Genomic DNA, 16,969 nt, shown 5'->3' on the forward strand with positions numbered 1-16,969 from the left:
TGGCATCATATATACGCTAACCATTTTTAGATATCCTTGAAAATGTTGTACAATTAATATAAATTAAAAAAAAAAAAAAAAACTTAGTAACATGAAATCAAATTTTTTTCTTATTTTTTGTTCTTTATCCATGTCTATTTAAACAATATGATATAACTTATTATGCATATTCCTCTTAGTGAGGAAAGAAACATTCTTAGACTCTCAATTTTTTTCCTATGTTCACTGCACAAATGATGTTGACTGTGATGTATGAAAAAAAATCTTGTGTTTTAACTATATTTTTTAGCAATATCAGTGAAAAACATTTTGTTGCAAATCTCTTTGAATTGTAACACGTGTCGAAACAAGTTTATCGTGTACTTGAACTTGCTAGATATGAAACATTTGTAAAACAATACATGAAAATTGTACAATATATGATGAATATTTTTTCCCCGAACATTGAAATATACATACCTACATATACATAACTTGTTTTTTATTTCAATGAACTTTGTAACAATAAAAATTTTAAATAAAACAAATCCTACTATAGCTCTATCATGTTATCCATTGTCATCTTTAATTTTCAAAACATAATGTGTTGTTGTTTGCGTTGTCTAAATTGCAATAGCTACGACTGTGCGTACTGGAAAGGCATTGTCATTACGTAACAAATTTGCAATTGTTATGTTCGGAAAATGTCGGTACTCTACACAAAAAACACAAATGTTTCTACATTGCTAAAACTATTTATACAAATAATTTTCTCACAATCACCACAATCATATTTATGCTTTCGAATAATTTTGAAATCTTTAATAGAAACACCAAAATTTACAATAAGCTTTGACTCATGTTATTCGATTCACAATGTCGGCATGAGTAATGTTATTTTCATGTCTACTTTCTTATCTCTTAATTCTACATGGAGTATTTCTTTTGACTTATTTGTTTTGTCCATAAATGTTCGATATGTGACCAAGAAAACAACTTGAAAAAAATTCAGGTTATATTGTTACTGGTATCTTTATTAAAAAATGGAATCGAATCGATATCCTTTTGCCTAATTATAACCATTGAATTGAAATGTTTTTTTTGTTTTTTTTTAAGAAAATAAAGAAAAGGATAAAAAATGAAGGTTAAAAAAGAGGAAAAAAGGAAAATTTTGATATAGAGTTAATTGATTTTGAATAGAAGTACCTATTTGCGTTTATTTCTTTGATAGTTTTCGTTGATTTATTTTTGTTTATTGCAATATTTTTTTATGGTACTACTCATTGCTATGTCCACACTGCCATCCATGTCTACTGTGACATCATTCGAATTCGATAACTTTTTCCTGTTCACAAATATTACACTAAAACCACTGCTTAAAAGAACACTATAATTGAAACTAAGTAACAATTGTCTAATGAAAACAGAATAAGATAAAGCAAATTCATTAGTAATGTACAAAATAATAGGTAGATTTTATTTTATCAAATACAAAAGCCTTATAGAAATGTTCAAAGTATTTTTATCCTTGTAATTATTGTTTTGAATCTGAATCTCTAAGTGTCATATGTTTCCTAGAAATTAAAAAAAAAAAAAAAAATTAGTTATAATACGTTAAAAAACATAGCCCAAAAGCAATGGGAGCACACACAACAACAAAAAAAACAACAACAACATTTGTGTTGTGTAATGCAAACATAATCGAAGTACAATAAATAAAGCAAACGTGTTTGTCTTAGAAGAGTTATGATTGTCTTTGACGGTATTTTTTATGCTTGTATTCATTTTTGTTGCTATAACGATATGACTTAGATCAAATATACAGAAATATGAAAAATAAGAGTTTCTAATTCCATAGCACGAAATTACTTCAAAAATAAGAATCATATGATAGTGAAGTATTTTGTACAAACGTTTTTTATTATTATCACATCATATAATATTTAAAATTTGTACATCATTACCAAAGGATTGTCACTACTGTTACATGTTTTGTAGTTTCGTTCTAAATGATAGTTTCTCACGGTCTGCAATTTTGAGAACAATATCATACAACCTAGACAAGAATTCTATTTGTAACCATCTCTTATGATTTGTGTTTGTAACATGTATGCTAAAAATATTGCATGATGAACACCTAGTTTATGCTTATACGGATAACATAATGAAAATCATTAAGTGCTATTTTGACATTACCATATGAATATTAAACATATGTATTAGACACTTAAGACAATTGGACTAGTAAATAGCAGAAATTGTAATAATAATAATAATAATAGGAAAAAAAATAATGTTGGACTATGAATATTTAAGTTTAATGCCTTTCCTTTAAAAAATAAAAATAAAAAGAATCAACGCCACGTGTTCCTAGATGAATTTACATAGTTGTTTTGTTTTTGTTTTTTTCCTCGTTAATAAAGCATAATAGTTTAGAATCTTCTATAGCCCAATTGTGAAGAGTATTAATTTTTTTTTGGAACTTTTGAACATTAAACATTTATCTGTAAAAGTAAATCATTAGTGATTTTCCTTTGCGATTAACGCAAGCATGTATTCGGCAAATTGACATAGACGTGAGGCATATGTTTGCCTAATTGTGATGATTGTTCACAAAATCAAACTTGTAATTAATGTTTTAAAGTCTCATAAGCCCTCAACCAAATAAAAGCACCTATAGAGCTCTAACCACTATAGAGGTAGTTTCTTGATATCTAGAAGTTGCATATAAATATCCAAAGCCAGCACCTCGCTTAGCTTCTAAGCTAGGCCCATTATGGTTTTCTGCAAATTGGATAGAAAATGAAGATGGCGTTGAAGATGGACCCATCAATAGAATTGTGGAGGAAGTGCTTCACCTTGTAATTGAAGGGCTCACACCACGCAGAGGCCACCAATGAGTTCGGCCCCTATGTTTAGTGCCTGTTGATTTCCAAGATGTAGGCAATGTTCACCAGGCATGCAAATGTGTATCTATCTATGACCATTTGTTATTGTGACAAGCAATGATATTATTGGTGATATTTTAAGTGTAAATAATGCTTATCTTTGTATTTTCAAATATGTTTCAAACTAGGCATATGTGCACAAGTGTGGAAGAACGGAGAAAGCTTTTAATGTGCGAATTTCCCTACTTACGACAAAAGGCTTATATGGTTAATAGTTAATGTTAAATAATGCACATGTACTCAATAATATTGTATATGCTTAGATTATTGATAATATTTTACTTGAAAATAATGCATACTATTTCTATTCAATTGATTATATATTTTAGTATTAAAAATGCATACTTTATGTTTATATTATTAATAATATTTTAGTTGTAAATAATGTATATGTTTGTATTTTTGAATATGTTTCAAATTAGGCATTTGTGTAGAAGTGCAAAAGAAGTCCATTGTATGGAGAAATCTTTCAATGTGTGATTCACCACACTTGGCACTAAAGGATTTTATTGCTAATAATTTAGTATTAAACAATGCATATTTTTTGTTTGCAATAGCACCAAAGAAAACATTGGACTTATACGATATTGTTGCTAATATTTTAGTAAAGGATTTTATTGCTAAAATTTTAGTATTAAACAATGCATATTTGTTGTTCACAATAGCACCAAAGTAAATGCTAGACTAATACGATATTTTGCTAATATTTTAGTGGAATTTGTATTTCGTCCACTTTTCTTCCGCACACACTATATCTAGACGTACTTTCTCAATTACCTGCTACACATAGTTTGCACTCTACATAGTAAAATCTTTGCACACCAAAACATAATCATATTCGTCATTATCCCGCACATCCCCATCCTTCATAAACATTTATATGATATAATATATGGGAATTGCAAAATTATGTTTTCACAACAAAATATTAAGCGAATATTTGTTCGAGAAATTGACAAACACATCCCATGTTTTGTATAGTCAAAGATTTGCACAACGAAACATAATAATAATACCAAATTAATATTAATAGTTTAACATTAACTTCCTATACACCCGACATTTAAATTCTACGTTGATGTATACGATATTATTGGTGGTATTCATATTTCTGAATATCTTTCTGTATTTGAGCGAAGATACTCATATTTCATCCAGATTGCTTATCCCGCACTGCTTGCTCCAAACAACAAGGACTGCACGAATTTTTCCATGCGCGCTATATTTGGACATGTAACTCTAATGTGTGGAGAGGTCTAGATTTCATATAATAAAAGCTTTTATTGATAATATTTTAATAAGAAATTGTCGTATATGATATTATTGGTGATATTCATATTTCTGAATATCTTTTTGTTATGCTGAGAGGTTTTTATTTCATCCGCACTTCTTGTTCCGCATTGCATGCTCTTCACAATAACGACTGCACATCTTCTTTCAGACACACTATATATGGACATGTAACTATATTGTGTGGATGGGTCCACATTTCGTCCATTAAAGTCTTTTATTGCTAATATTTTAGTAAGTGATTGATGTATGTGATATTATTGGTGATATTCATATTTACAAATACTTTTTTGTATTTGTGCGGAGAAATTCATATTTCAACTACATTTATGTCACAACCCATGCTTATCCCGCACAACGATGACTTCATGTCTTCCTCCATACACGCTATATCTGGATACATAACTCTATTGTGTGAATAGGTCCATATTTCATTCACATTTCTATCTCTCCTATTTTGTGCACTAAAGGATTTTATTGCTAATATTTTAGTAAGCAATTAACGTATATGATATTATTGGTGATATTCATACTTCTTGTTATATTTTTGTAATTATTCGGAGAGGTTAATATTTCATCCACATTGCTCGTTCCGCACAATGAAAACTGCATAGCTTCTCCTGTACATGCTATATCTAGACACATAACTCTATTGTGTGGAGAGGTCCACATTTCTTTCACTAATATGCAACTACTCTCCCACACATACTACAGGCTTCGCACTATGAAATCTCTACCAAACAAAATAAAATAAGATTATTGATTCTCTTACACATATTTGATTCTCTGTAAACATTCATACGATATATGATCTCAAAACCACCTTCACGCAGTAATTTATGTACTCAATAACGCCATTCGATCAACAATTGACATTTCAAACTCTTATTAATTGAATTAATAGACATGTCCTAACTACACACTTTCTTTATTGATTTGTTAGTGGGGAGGTATGTATTGCTACATTTCTACTTCCATACATCCATCCCTATCACATGTTCTGCACATTGTCTATTTGCACAAGAAAGTCTCTGTAAATTGCTTTTTTCTCTTCATCCCCCTCCTCTGCTTTGCCTTCGGCCCTGAAGATGCTAGATCTAGAACTTCTACTGCCGCATATCGTGCCAGCCGCCTCCTTCAGAATGCAGATGCAGCGGCTGAGGAAGAAGACGTAGATTTTTCTCTTGTTTCTCCTCAGGCGGTGGCTCCCGGGAGGAATTACTCTGTTATAGAAGGCTGCTCTCTCATTTCAGTGCCTTCTCTGACACCTCAGAATAGCCAATACTCTGTTCCATATCTTCAGAATTTTTCAAATTTCCTGGTTCGGCTTGAACGGATCTTCTGGAAACCCTTCTGGGCGGAACGCATTGATAGATTCAATATTTTTTGGACCCTTTCCTCTTCTCCTCATATTCCCCTGCGGCAAGTTCAGGAGGAGAAGACCCTTCAAAGCTTCAGCCTTCTCTCGCCTGGGATATGCAAAGGAAAGCAGAACCCTGATCTTTCTGTTGAGTTCCAGATACAGATCAAGCTTATCTCCGGAAAAACTCTGCTACTTTGGGTGAGCTCGTCAAACCTGGTGCAGGACCTCAAGCATGCTCTGGATCTCAAGCTGGGGATACCCTCTGCAGCTCAACGACTTCTCCATGAAGGTAAACAACTTGAGGATCCTCTCCCCCTATCTTTTTACAGCATTAAAAGAAATGCAACCATTACTCTTTCCCTTCGCTTGAGAGGAGGAGCTGTTGGACAGTCATCCTCAGTGAAGAAGTTTTCATACAAAGACGTTGTCCATGCTCAGATGCCTAAGAACACTGCTCCACCAGTTCAGGCACCCAAGCCTTTTCTGGTGGACAAATTGGAGGAAACCCCCTCCATTGAAATCATGCATCCATCGCTGGATGAGAAAACCCAAACGTTTGAAGAACAAGCCATCATTTGCAGGTTCAATGGGCTATGGCCGTGCACAGCAGACCTCTACCAATGGATTCACTCTACCTGGACCAACAATTGCAAGGTGCTGCTATGCTCAAAGGGCTTCTTCATTGTAGTGTTTGTTCTAGATGAGGACTACCAAAAAGCTTTAACAGCAGGCCCGTGGTTTTGGGGCTCAGCAGGTTTATTCCTCACCCCTTGGTTCCCAGATTTCGATCCTTCTATAGCAGTCATCACCAAGCTCCCCATCTGGGTAAGACTTCCAAATCTCCCAGCGCACCTATGGCATTTTGCAGTATTCCAAGGGATCAGAAATTCTCTAGGCCGCTTTCTAGACACAGACGTATCAAGAGGGGAAAAAGGAATATATACCTTTGCCAGAATCTGTGCAGAGATAGACATGAGCAAAGGTCTTCCTGACCAGATCAATCTCAAAATTGGAGACTTTCATTGGACTCAAACCCTGGACTATGAGAACACAGCATTTCGTTGCCGTAACTGCCATCACACAGGGCACCTTAAGGGCTCTTGTCCCACAATGCCTGCCCAAAAGAAGAAAGTCAGTCCCAAGCAGAAATCCAAAAGCTGGAAGCCTCATGATCCTCCCCCCATGGACGACTTCGATTTCAGCTCGGATGAAGAGGAAGAGGTTGAGGAAGGAATGGAAGCTACACCGGCACAGGATCTGCCCGTGACCGATCCTGAGGTTTCGTCTGTCCCTCCATTCTCACAGAAAAGAAATCATGAGTCCTCCACCTCGGACTCAGACAAGGAACCCTCCCAGTCAGCTTAGCTCAGTGTGCAAATCATACTGGTTCAGCAAAGTCCTCTTGAGTGGGTCAAAGTTGGTAAAAAGAAAGGGAAAAAATGTCTTATAAATGATTCTACACATGTTGGGTAGAACCCTTTGTTCGGCTCTGGCCCATCTGTTCTCCTTGTTTCTTTGTGCTCAGCATAGCTCTCTTCTCTTTTCCTTTTTAGGGGCTGAGGTGGATAGCCTATCCTTTCTGGCAGCCTGTGTTCTTGCCTCTCTTGGATGTATCTTCTTATTGTACCATACTTCCTCTTAATAGAATTAGTTTTTACTGAGAAAAAAAAAACATGCATATTGTCAACAACATTTCGTTTGTAATTCAATTTAGTATATACAAGTTATCACTTCGCAATGTTCTGTGACTTTGCATTATTTCAAAGCATTAAAATATTAAACATAAAATCATGATTTTGAAAGCATTGAAATAATAAAATTTAATTTTATTCTCAAAATTAATATAAAATACAAATCTTGGAAGCTTTGGTTATGATTATGAAAGCATTAAAATATAAATTTTAATGTATAAAGTGTTACTAGTTAAGTTAACCGAAAAAAATGAGAAGGTTTATTCAACTTCAAAACTGCAACAAATATAATGTTCATTCTTATTAATAGTCTAATGTTCACATTTTTTTCCAATAGTCTAATTTCAATACGATTCTTGTGGATTTTAATACGTGAAGCTTGTACAATAGTTGTTGTGCATACAAAACATGTGGTTATTCAAAAGTGGTTGTACAAACTTGAAGCGTGTATGGAAGAAGCGTGTCCGAAGGAATTTGTGTGGAGACTAGTGGTAATCAATTAATTAAGTATTATATATGGATTTTATGTGAAAATTTGGAGTCTTAAATTATGCAAATAGACATCCTTTGAGCATAAACACAAATGTCGTTGAACACCTTTTGCACACTGACTACGATTTCCACAGTTCAACAAAAATAGAATTGTGCATTATGTTATTCTTTGTTCTACTAAACAATAAAAGATAGCAATACAACAACAAACTGCCACATTCCAAATGGATTCTTGTCCTTCTTGGTGTTATTTTCTAAATTTATTTTACATGCAGGATTCCAAATCTAGCTTTTGTTGTGTGAAGGAAGCATGTGCGAAGGAAGCTTGTGTGGAGGAAGTTTAGTAGAGGTGTTTATGTGAAGGAAGTCTGTGCGGATAACAAATGCTCACTCTACGGAAATATTTGTGCAAGGAGAATCAATTAATAAGAAGTAGAGGTAGGGACTATGTTTCATCATATCTCCTTAGTATATTTATTATCTTACTAAAATTCTTATCAGTATTGTCTATAAAATCGAGTGTCAATGACTGATCAAAGGGCATTGTTAAGTGTGGTTGTCAGTGTTGTTCTGATCATGTGAAGTATAACGAAATGTGGACCGGACTTAATTATCTATAGAGACAGGGAGATATGCACTATTTATCGCTAAGTCTAGTAGTTTCCTTGGTCTTATTGCAAGAAGGAAATATGCATTGTTTAATACTAAAATATTAGCAATAAAAACCTTTATCACGAAGTGTGGTGTTCCGCACATTGAAAGCTTCCTCTACACAATAGGCTTCTTATGCACTTCCACACAAATGCCTTATTTGAAACATATTATAAGATATGAACATAAGAATCAATATTTGTTTATAGTTATCTGTGCATAAACACAAATATAAGTAGAACTGTGGATTAAGTGCATTGTGCGGAGGAAACTTTGAAGCTTTCATCATTAGAATCTTTGTACTCTGCACAAAATTTTGTTTTCAAAAAGCTTTGCCTCTACTCCGAAAATGTTTAAATATATCATGATAGTGAACATTATTTATGTTTCATAGAAAAACAAACTATTCTCATGTTTCCCTTTATTAGCATATATGTATCAATAGCATAATAAGCATGCTCAAAGCATAAGTTTGTAACATTAAGTAATACAATCACAGTAACAATAATAGTATCGAGTTTCAAATTTCAATCATCATAGCTATAGTTGAAATAAATAAACAAAATACAAATGCATAGAAGATTAGATGCTAAGCATTAATAACTCTGATTCTCAACCCGAATTGTTTGTATCAGTAATGAAAATGCTCAATGGCTTAGTTCATTAGCTCATTCACTCCGCTATTGTGGCATCTTCTCTTTAAGTACTTGCTTTTGTATCCACCAAAAGTAAATATTTGAACTAAAATATGCAAAAGGAGAGTTGTAAAATAAACAAAGCAATTGCATTCAACAAATAGACTATGTGACATCAGTAAAATTAACAAATCACGATGATTAAATACTAGTAAACAAAAAACAAATATGCAAATATTTAAGGACACTTACAATTTGTGAAGCATACAGGCCAATTGTTTGACTATCAGTTGCCTCTCGAATGCATGGCCTCTTGAATCAATGTGTTCAACCTAGCCTGAATGAATTCTTTCATTGGTCCCATTATAAACTCTAGCCTTTCATGTTGATTGAATCATTGTTTTTCAATTTCCATTGCCTCCTCTTGTAATTGAGCGGTTAACACAGATTTCATGTCATCAATGGGTGATACCATGAAGTTGCATTACACTTTTTTATGAAATGAGGGTTTGTTTTGGTTAAAATAGGATTCTTGATCGAGCAACTTTAAGTGCACAATCAAGCAATTTTTAAGCACTTGAGTGAGTTGTTGAGGCACTTAAAAATAGCTCAATTGGGCATTTAATCAAACCATCGATTGAGCTCCTATCTAACCCCAAGTTAGGAGCTCAATCGATATTTAAGGCTCGATTGTGCTTCATGGCTCGATCAAACCCTAAATCTCGATTGAGACTTAAAGATGGAAATTTTAAAATTTCTGTAAATATCAATAATGATATGTAAACTTTAAAATTGTAAGTATTCAATAGTTTAAAAAAAACAAATTTAATTACTAATTACATTTGAATAGGTAATTAACAATGGTGTGGATTAATTTCTCATTACATTTCTAGCATTTTGGTGTATAAATTTGAAAAATGATTCTATCCCTCTTGCAATTGAAATTGTAATATTTTTATATTTATAATTTAGTAACTTAAAAATTAGTTTTTAATATGATTTGAATCTTCAAGTCATAATTTAAATAAAAAATTTATTATAAATATAATTTAAATAATAAATTGATTAAACATAAGAAAATCTTTCAATTTGATTTTAATAAATAGTATAATTTTTTATATGAATAAGTGTAACTCAAAAATGGGAATGATTCCCTCAGTCGTAATCATATCTATTAAAATCAAACTTATATATATATATATATATATATCTATATATATATATATATATATATATATATATATATATATATATATATACACAATGCAGTGATATCCACTTGTTTAGAAAAAGAAACGAGTTCAGTAATAATTAACGTAGTTGTAATTATTACGTTAATTAAACACGTGAAAGTGTTCTGAGGCTCGGTGAAAAACTTAAACACATACTCTATATATACTTCGGTGAAAGAGTTTTGAGGCTTGGTGAAAGAGTTAAAAACATACTCTATATATTCTTGGCATATATTCTTACTCTATATATTCTTCACATATATTCTTCGGTGAAAGTGTTCTGAGGCTCGGTGAAAAAGTTAAACACGTACTCTATATATTCTTCGGTGAAAGTGTTCTGAGGCTCGGTGAAAGAGTTAAAAACATACTCTATATATTCTTGGCATATATTCTTACTCTATATATTCTTCACATATATTCTTCGGTGAAAGTGTTCTGAGGCTCGGTGAAAGAGTTAAAAACATACTCTATATATTCTTGGCATATATTCTTACTCTATATATTCTTCGCATATATTCTTCGGTGAAAGAGTTCTGAGGCTCGGTGAAAGAGTTAAAAACATACTCTATATATTCTTCGGTGAAAGTGTTCTGAGGCTCGGTGAAAGAGTCTGCGAGTTGTGGTGGGCACGGGCGATCTGCAGTCAGTTACCAAAGATTACCAAGGGCAGACGGGCGATCTGTAGTCAGGTTTTCTGATATCAGGTGCACACATTCCTTATCTTTTCCTTTTTCTAATACATATTTGCTCATATAATTTCAAGTATGAATATTTCACCATAGTTACCAAAGATTACCAAGGGAAGACCTAGCACAGTTACTCTACAAGGCCTTTATGAGTATATAGAGTCTTTAGAGAAACGTAGAGAAGAAAGAGAAGCCAAGCTACAAAAAGAGTTAGAAGCCATGCTGGAAAATAAATTTGCATCTCTTGAAGACACGATCCAAAAACAAATAGAAAATAAAATAGAACTACTAGAGAATAAAATGGAGGCAATGGAGACTAGACTGCAGGTTATAGAAAAACATAACCAAGATACTAACCAACCATCCCAGCAAGGAGATGCTGATACTTTAGAGAGTCTTAAAATGAAAGACATGATTAAAGAACTAGAAGAAAAAGTTAATAGCCGCCTCACCCTAAATAATGTGGTAGATAAGTTAGATATCAAACCAATTAAAGATGAAATGAAAAAATTAATAGAATTAGGCCACGAACGTAACAAAAGGGCCTTAAACCTTATAATATTCGGTTTAGAAGAGGAAGTAGATGAGGATACTTTAGACTTAGCCTAGACAGAACTACATAATAGATTACAAATTGAAACATTGTGTCTCACATAAGCAACAAGGTTGGGGAAATTAACCGAGAATAAAGGAAGACTAATCCGCATAAAGGTGAGCTCCACTGATCATAAGCACGACATACTTAGTAAAACCTCAAGTCTAAAAGGAACGAGAATATTCATAAATGAAGATCTCATTCCAGAAGACCAAGCAGAATTAAGAAAGGAGGTTCAAAAGGTAAAAAAAGCTAGAAAGGAAGGAAAATGGGCAATAATCAGAAATAGAAAAGCCTTTATTCGAGATAGAAACCAAAAGATAGTAATCAATACCAATTAAACATGCTCCGGATCCTTTCTTGGAATTGTCGGGGCTTCCCATGGAACAAAGGCCCCAAGCTAAGTTGGATTTCAAATGATGTTGATATTATTTTGCTTGTTGAAACTTGGGAGCACGAAGAATCTAAGGTCCCTAACATAGATGGCTTTACGCTATGGTCTACCTGGAACAAGCGATCCTTCCATAGAGGCATTGGGGGAATAGCTTGTTACATTAAGAAGAACATCTCCCCCCATGTTAGGATTTATAAAAACGACCCTCACAACCAATATAGTTGGATAGAGATCAAAGACATTAATAATAAAAAGTCCTACATAGCAATATGTTATTTTCCCCCCATTAATTCTAACTTCTATAAGAAGAAGAATCTAGATAAAACTAACCCTTACAATGGTTTAGAGACTGATATTTCTAGCCTAAGGAATGACGGTAATATCCTTTTAATAGGTGACTTTAATGCTCGAACTTCAAACAACCAAGCTATTATTCTAAGAAATCATTCCAACCCTAATTCTCTTTGGTTAGACGAAGACCCTACTCTGGCTAGTAGGTACAAAAGGAACTCTGAAGATCTCGGGGAAAATTTGTTTGGGTCGGAGCTAGTCAAGCTCTGTAGTGCTCAGGATCTCATAATTTGCAACGGTCTAAAGAAGTGGCCCAATTCTAGCAAGATGACCTGCATCCATGGACTTGGTAGCAGCGTGGTAGACTACGTTATTTCCGATCTCCCATTATACAACGAAATAATAAATTTTGACAGCTTAAACGACCACGAACCTGATTCTGATCATAGGCCTTTACTTATAACTCTCAATTTTGTCATGCATAGAGTTCCCATAGAAAATAATACTTATAGCCAAAAGAACTTAATATTTGATAGAAATAAAAATGATCTCTTTCTAAATTAATTAAAAACTAATTTGCTTCCTTTATCTAATATAGACAACATAGAAGACCTCTATCATAATTTTACTACAACCCTCTCATATTCTATTAACAAGTTCTCAATTGAAGTTTCAAATAATAAAAGAAATAGCAAAACCAATCCATGGTATGACAAAGATTGTAAAAGTGCAAGGAGAGCAATTAAGGAAGCTGTTGATGAATCTCTTAAAATGGACAAGATAAAAATATACAAAGCCCTAACTAAAAGGAAAAAGAGGCAGTACATTCGTCAAAGACAGGAGAATCTCTTGCACCTCTCTAAGGTAGCTCCTAAGAAATTTTGGAGGCAGATTCTAACTAGGAAGACTAAGGATAATAATAAAATTGATCTTCACGATTGGAATTCCTATCTTAAAAAGCTTTATGAATCTCCAAATGTCATGGATAATTTGGAAACCCTTCTCACAACGAAAGAAGTTTTCTCTTTAGAAGACATTAAATTTGGGGTTAATCACCTCACTAATGGGAAAGCTAAGGACATTGAAGGTTACCAAGTGGAAATCTTAAAAATTGGAGGTCCTGTCCTCATCCCCCACATCCACAAGCTTTTCAATCAAGTAGTCAAGCAAGGGTTCCCTAAAACTTGGACTGAGAGCCTCATTATCCCTATTTTTAAAAGTGGGGATACAAATAACCCCTCTAATTATCGAACAATTATCATCAGCCCTCTCTTAGCCAAGTTATATGGTAGTATCTTGGAAAAGAAGTTAAGCATATGGCTTGAAAGTGAAGGTAAGCGGGCTAAAGGCAAAGCAGGTTTCAGAAGGCATCACTCAACAACAGACCACCTTGTTACTCTTAGGATCATTGCGGAGTAATGTCATAATGATAAATCCAATTTATTTTGTTGCTTTGTGGACTTTAGAAAGGCTTTCGATACGGTTCCTAGATACAACCTTTGGAATAGATTAGAAGAGCTAAAGGTTCCTCTCTAGTTGAGAGCTGTCGCTATAAGGTTATACGAGAATGTAATTGCCAAGCTAAAGAGCAATGAAGGGTGGTCGAAAGATATTAAGTGTAACATCAGAGTTAAACAAGGTTGCCCCCTCTCCCCTACCCTATTTGGCATTTACATCGATAAGCTCGAAGGTTATTTAGAGGAAGCAGGATGTGATGGCACGATCTTAGCTGGGATAATCGTCATCCTTCTTCTTTATGCTAACGATATTGTTCTTTTGGCAAGGTGCCCATCTGATCTTAATAAGCAACTCAGGCTTCTTAAGGATTTCTGCTCTACCATGGGTATGACTGTTAACACTGACAAAACAAAAGTTATGATTATCAAATCCAAGAAGGACACTTACGCTAATTTTATGTATGACAATAATAACTTGGAGGAAGTGTATTCTTACAAGTACCTAGGAATTGACATTCATCACAAGCTCAACTGGAACCATAGCATTGAGAAAAGGATTAATGGGGGGTGGAAAGCTTACTTTGGTCTTGAAAATAATTGTAAAATAGCAAACCTTGTAATGTGGGATAAAAAGAAGTTCCTCTTTGAAACTTTAGTCACTCTTGTTATCTTATATGGCTGTGAGTTTTGGGGTTGCAGCATCTCCAGAGAATCATGGAGAAAGATTGAGCAAATCCAGAAGCGTTTTATAACTTATAACCTGAAAATTAAAAGTAATACACCCTATCCTATTCTCCTTATAGAAGCAGGTCTTTCCCCTATTGAGAGCCTAGCTATGCTTAGGTTTCTGTTGTACAAGCACAAAATCAGTAACATAGATGATCATAGACTTCCTAAGCTAGCTTTAAATTCTAGCCAAAACCACCTAAGGCTCAATCGAGGGTGGCATAAAGACACAAGGGCCTGGTTAAACTATTGGGAGATTAACGAAAATGATGCATTGCAAAACATAAATAACATTAAAGATATTGTTACTTCTAAGTTCAAAGAAAAAATGTGGTGTGAGAAAGGCTTAGCGACTAAAAGAAAATTAAGTTATTATAAGAAGGTCATCAACCCCACCCTAGAAGATCAAAAGTATCTCTCTATTTTAACTAGCTCAAAGAAGAAAATTAATATAGCAAAGATTAGAACGAATTCTCATGAGCTCCATAGTGAAACAGGTCATTGGGCAGTTCCTAAACTGCCATGGACGGAAAGGATCTGCCATATATGTGAGAACAGGAACATCGAGGATGAAAACCACTTCCTCTTAGAGTGCCCCGTGTATAACCACATTAGATCTCAGTTTCACAATCTTTGTTACAATACTGACCTTCCCAGCCTTTTACAATGTCAAAATTATAGTGAGCTCGGGAGGCTTCTCTCCAAGCTTTTTGAGCATAGGAATAAAATCTTAAATCAAAATAGATAATTTGTTTCTTTAGGTCCGATAGACCATTATTTGGTCTCAGCGGACGTTAACCATCATCATCGTCATCATCATCAATAGTTGTAAGTTATAATTAATATAGTTGTAATGGATGCAATGGTATCTGTGGTTATAAATCTCTCTCAACTTGTAAAATGTGATTGCACTCAATTTTGTCCTCAGTCTGCACAAGTGCGAAGTATATATAGAAATTTTTACTCTTGACTTAGGTTTGCAATATATATTTTTAAAATAATAAAAACATAAGGAAATCATAAATTTTAAAACATTATTTGACTAATTTGAATTTGAGTAATCTAGATTTAAATGTGCATATGAAATTATTTTTAAAATAATAATATTATAAAATTTAATTTAATTTAGTTTGTTGTTTTATTTATTTATTTATTATAATTTGATTTATTTTTATTTATTCTACATAAAAAAATTATAAAATTATTAAGTGTAAAAATATGTTATATTTAAATCAAATGAGAAACAAATTATCATTTTTTAGATTTTCAAAATTGAAAAAGTATAAGTTAAAATCTTTTATAAAAAGTTATATATTATTATATTATTATAATTATTTTCTTGGTAAAATAATATAAAATTTGGAAAATTAGATTTTGGAATATATTTGAATATTTGTAAAAATTATTTGTGGAATAAATAAATTTTATAATTCGCTTAAAGACAAATATTGAGAGGCTTCTTCTTTTTTTCTTTTTTTAGATAATAATGATAGCTTGATCAAGCCTCTATTTGACCTGATTGAGGGTTTCTTAAACCCTCGATCGATCTATTTGAAATTTGAGTTTCAAAAACTTGATCGAGAATTTTAAGCGTTTAACCGAGTTGTTGACGGCCTAAAATACATAGTTTTAGCTCCTCTTTTGCAAATTTCTCTGCAACACCATTTTCTGCTGTAGTGGACTTGGGAAAAAATGTGTCCTTAGGTGGCAAAGTTGATCATGTTGGATTCATGAAGGAATCCTCTATCCAATGCAATATGAGTTTGAAATTTCCGAATTCACGTGATATTTTTCATCTAATTTCTTTTAAACATAATGCTTGAAATTTTTTTGAACAATTTTAAAAAGGTTAAATAAAAAATCAATATCATAAAATATACACAAGGAAAAAAGTTCAAAAAATACCACTATCCTCATTTAAGAGTCCTATTCAAAAGGGTACTCTTGGTTTTTCAATTTATTTAAATAGGTGAAAAAAACTTTACGTGAACACATGTGTCTGCAAAACGAAATTAAAATATTACTTTGCCAACTTCTAAAAATAATAAAAAAATAAAATTTTTCATAAAAAATAAAATTTTAATATGAAAAACTTAGCTCTCTCTGTATATATATATATATATATATATTCGGTTAGAGGAAGGAAAAACTAGAGAATGGCGGAGAGATCTAGGTGCGCGGTAGGTTAGGGTTTCAGGTTTTCACGACCCTGCCCTAACAAAACTGCTATAGAAAAACCAAACAGAGGCTTGCAACTTGACTGCGACCGTGACTGAGATAGTGATGAGCGATACGACAGGGGGGGAGAGATCCCCTCCTATAGGAATGTTGCAGTAGGCAAATTGAGCCAACACGACGCCGTAAGTGGGAATGGGGGAAAAGGTAAAGGAATCCCGGTGCTGGGAGCCAAATGGAAAGCAGGCTTGGGTGGAAGATGTCTGCCAAGAGCTGCAAAAAAACCCAAATTCGTTATCCCGAAAAATAAGTTGGAAGAGTATCGAAGGTACATGAAGGACCATGCCCTCATATGCAAGTTCAT

This window comes from Pinus tabuliformis, chromosome 2_1, assembly GCF_031772625.1.
Source record: "Pinus tabuliformis cultivar Carrire ecotype Pingquan chromosome 2_1, CPIR1, whole genome shotgun sequence".
NCBI classification, from domain to species: domain Eukaryota; kingdom Viridiplantae; phylum Streptophyta; class Pinopsida; order Pinales; family Pinaceae; genus Pinus; species Pinus tabuliformis.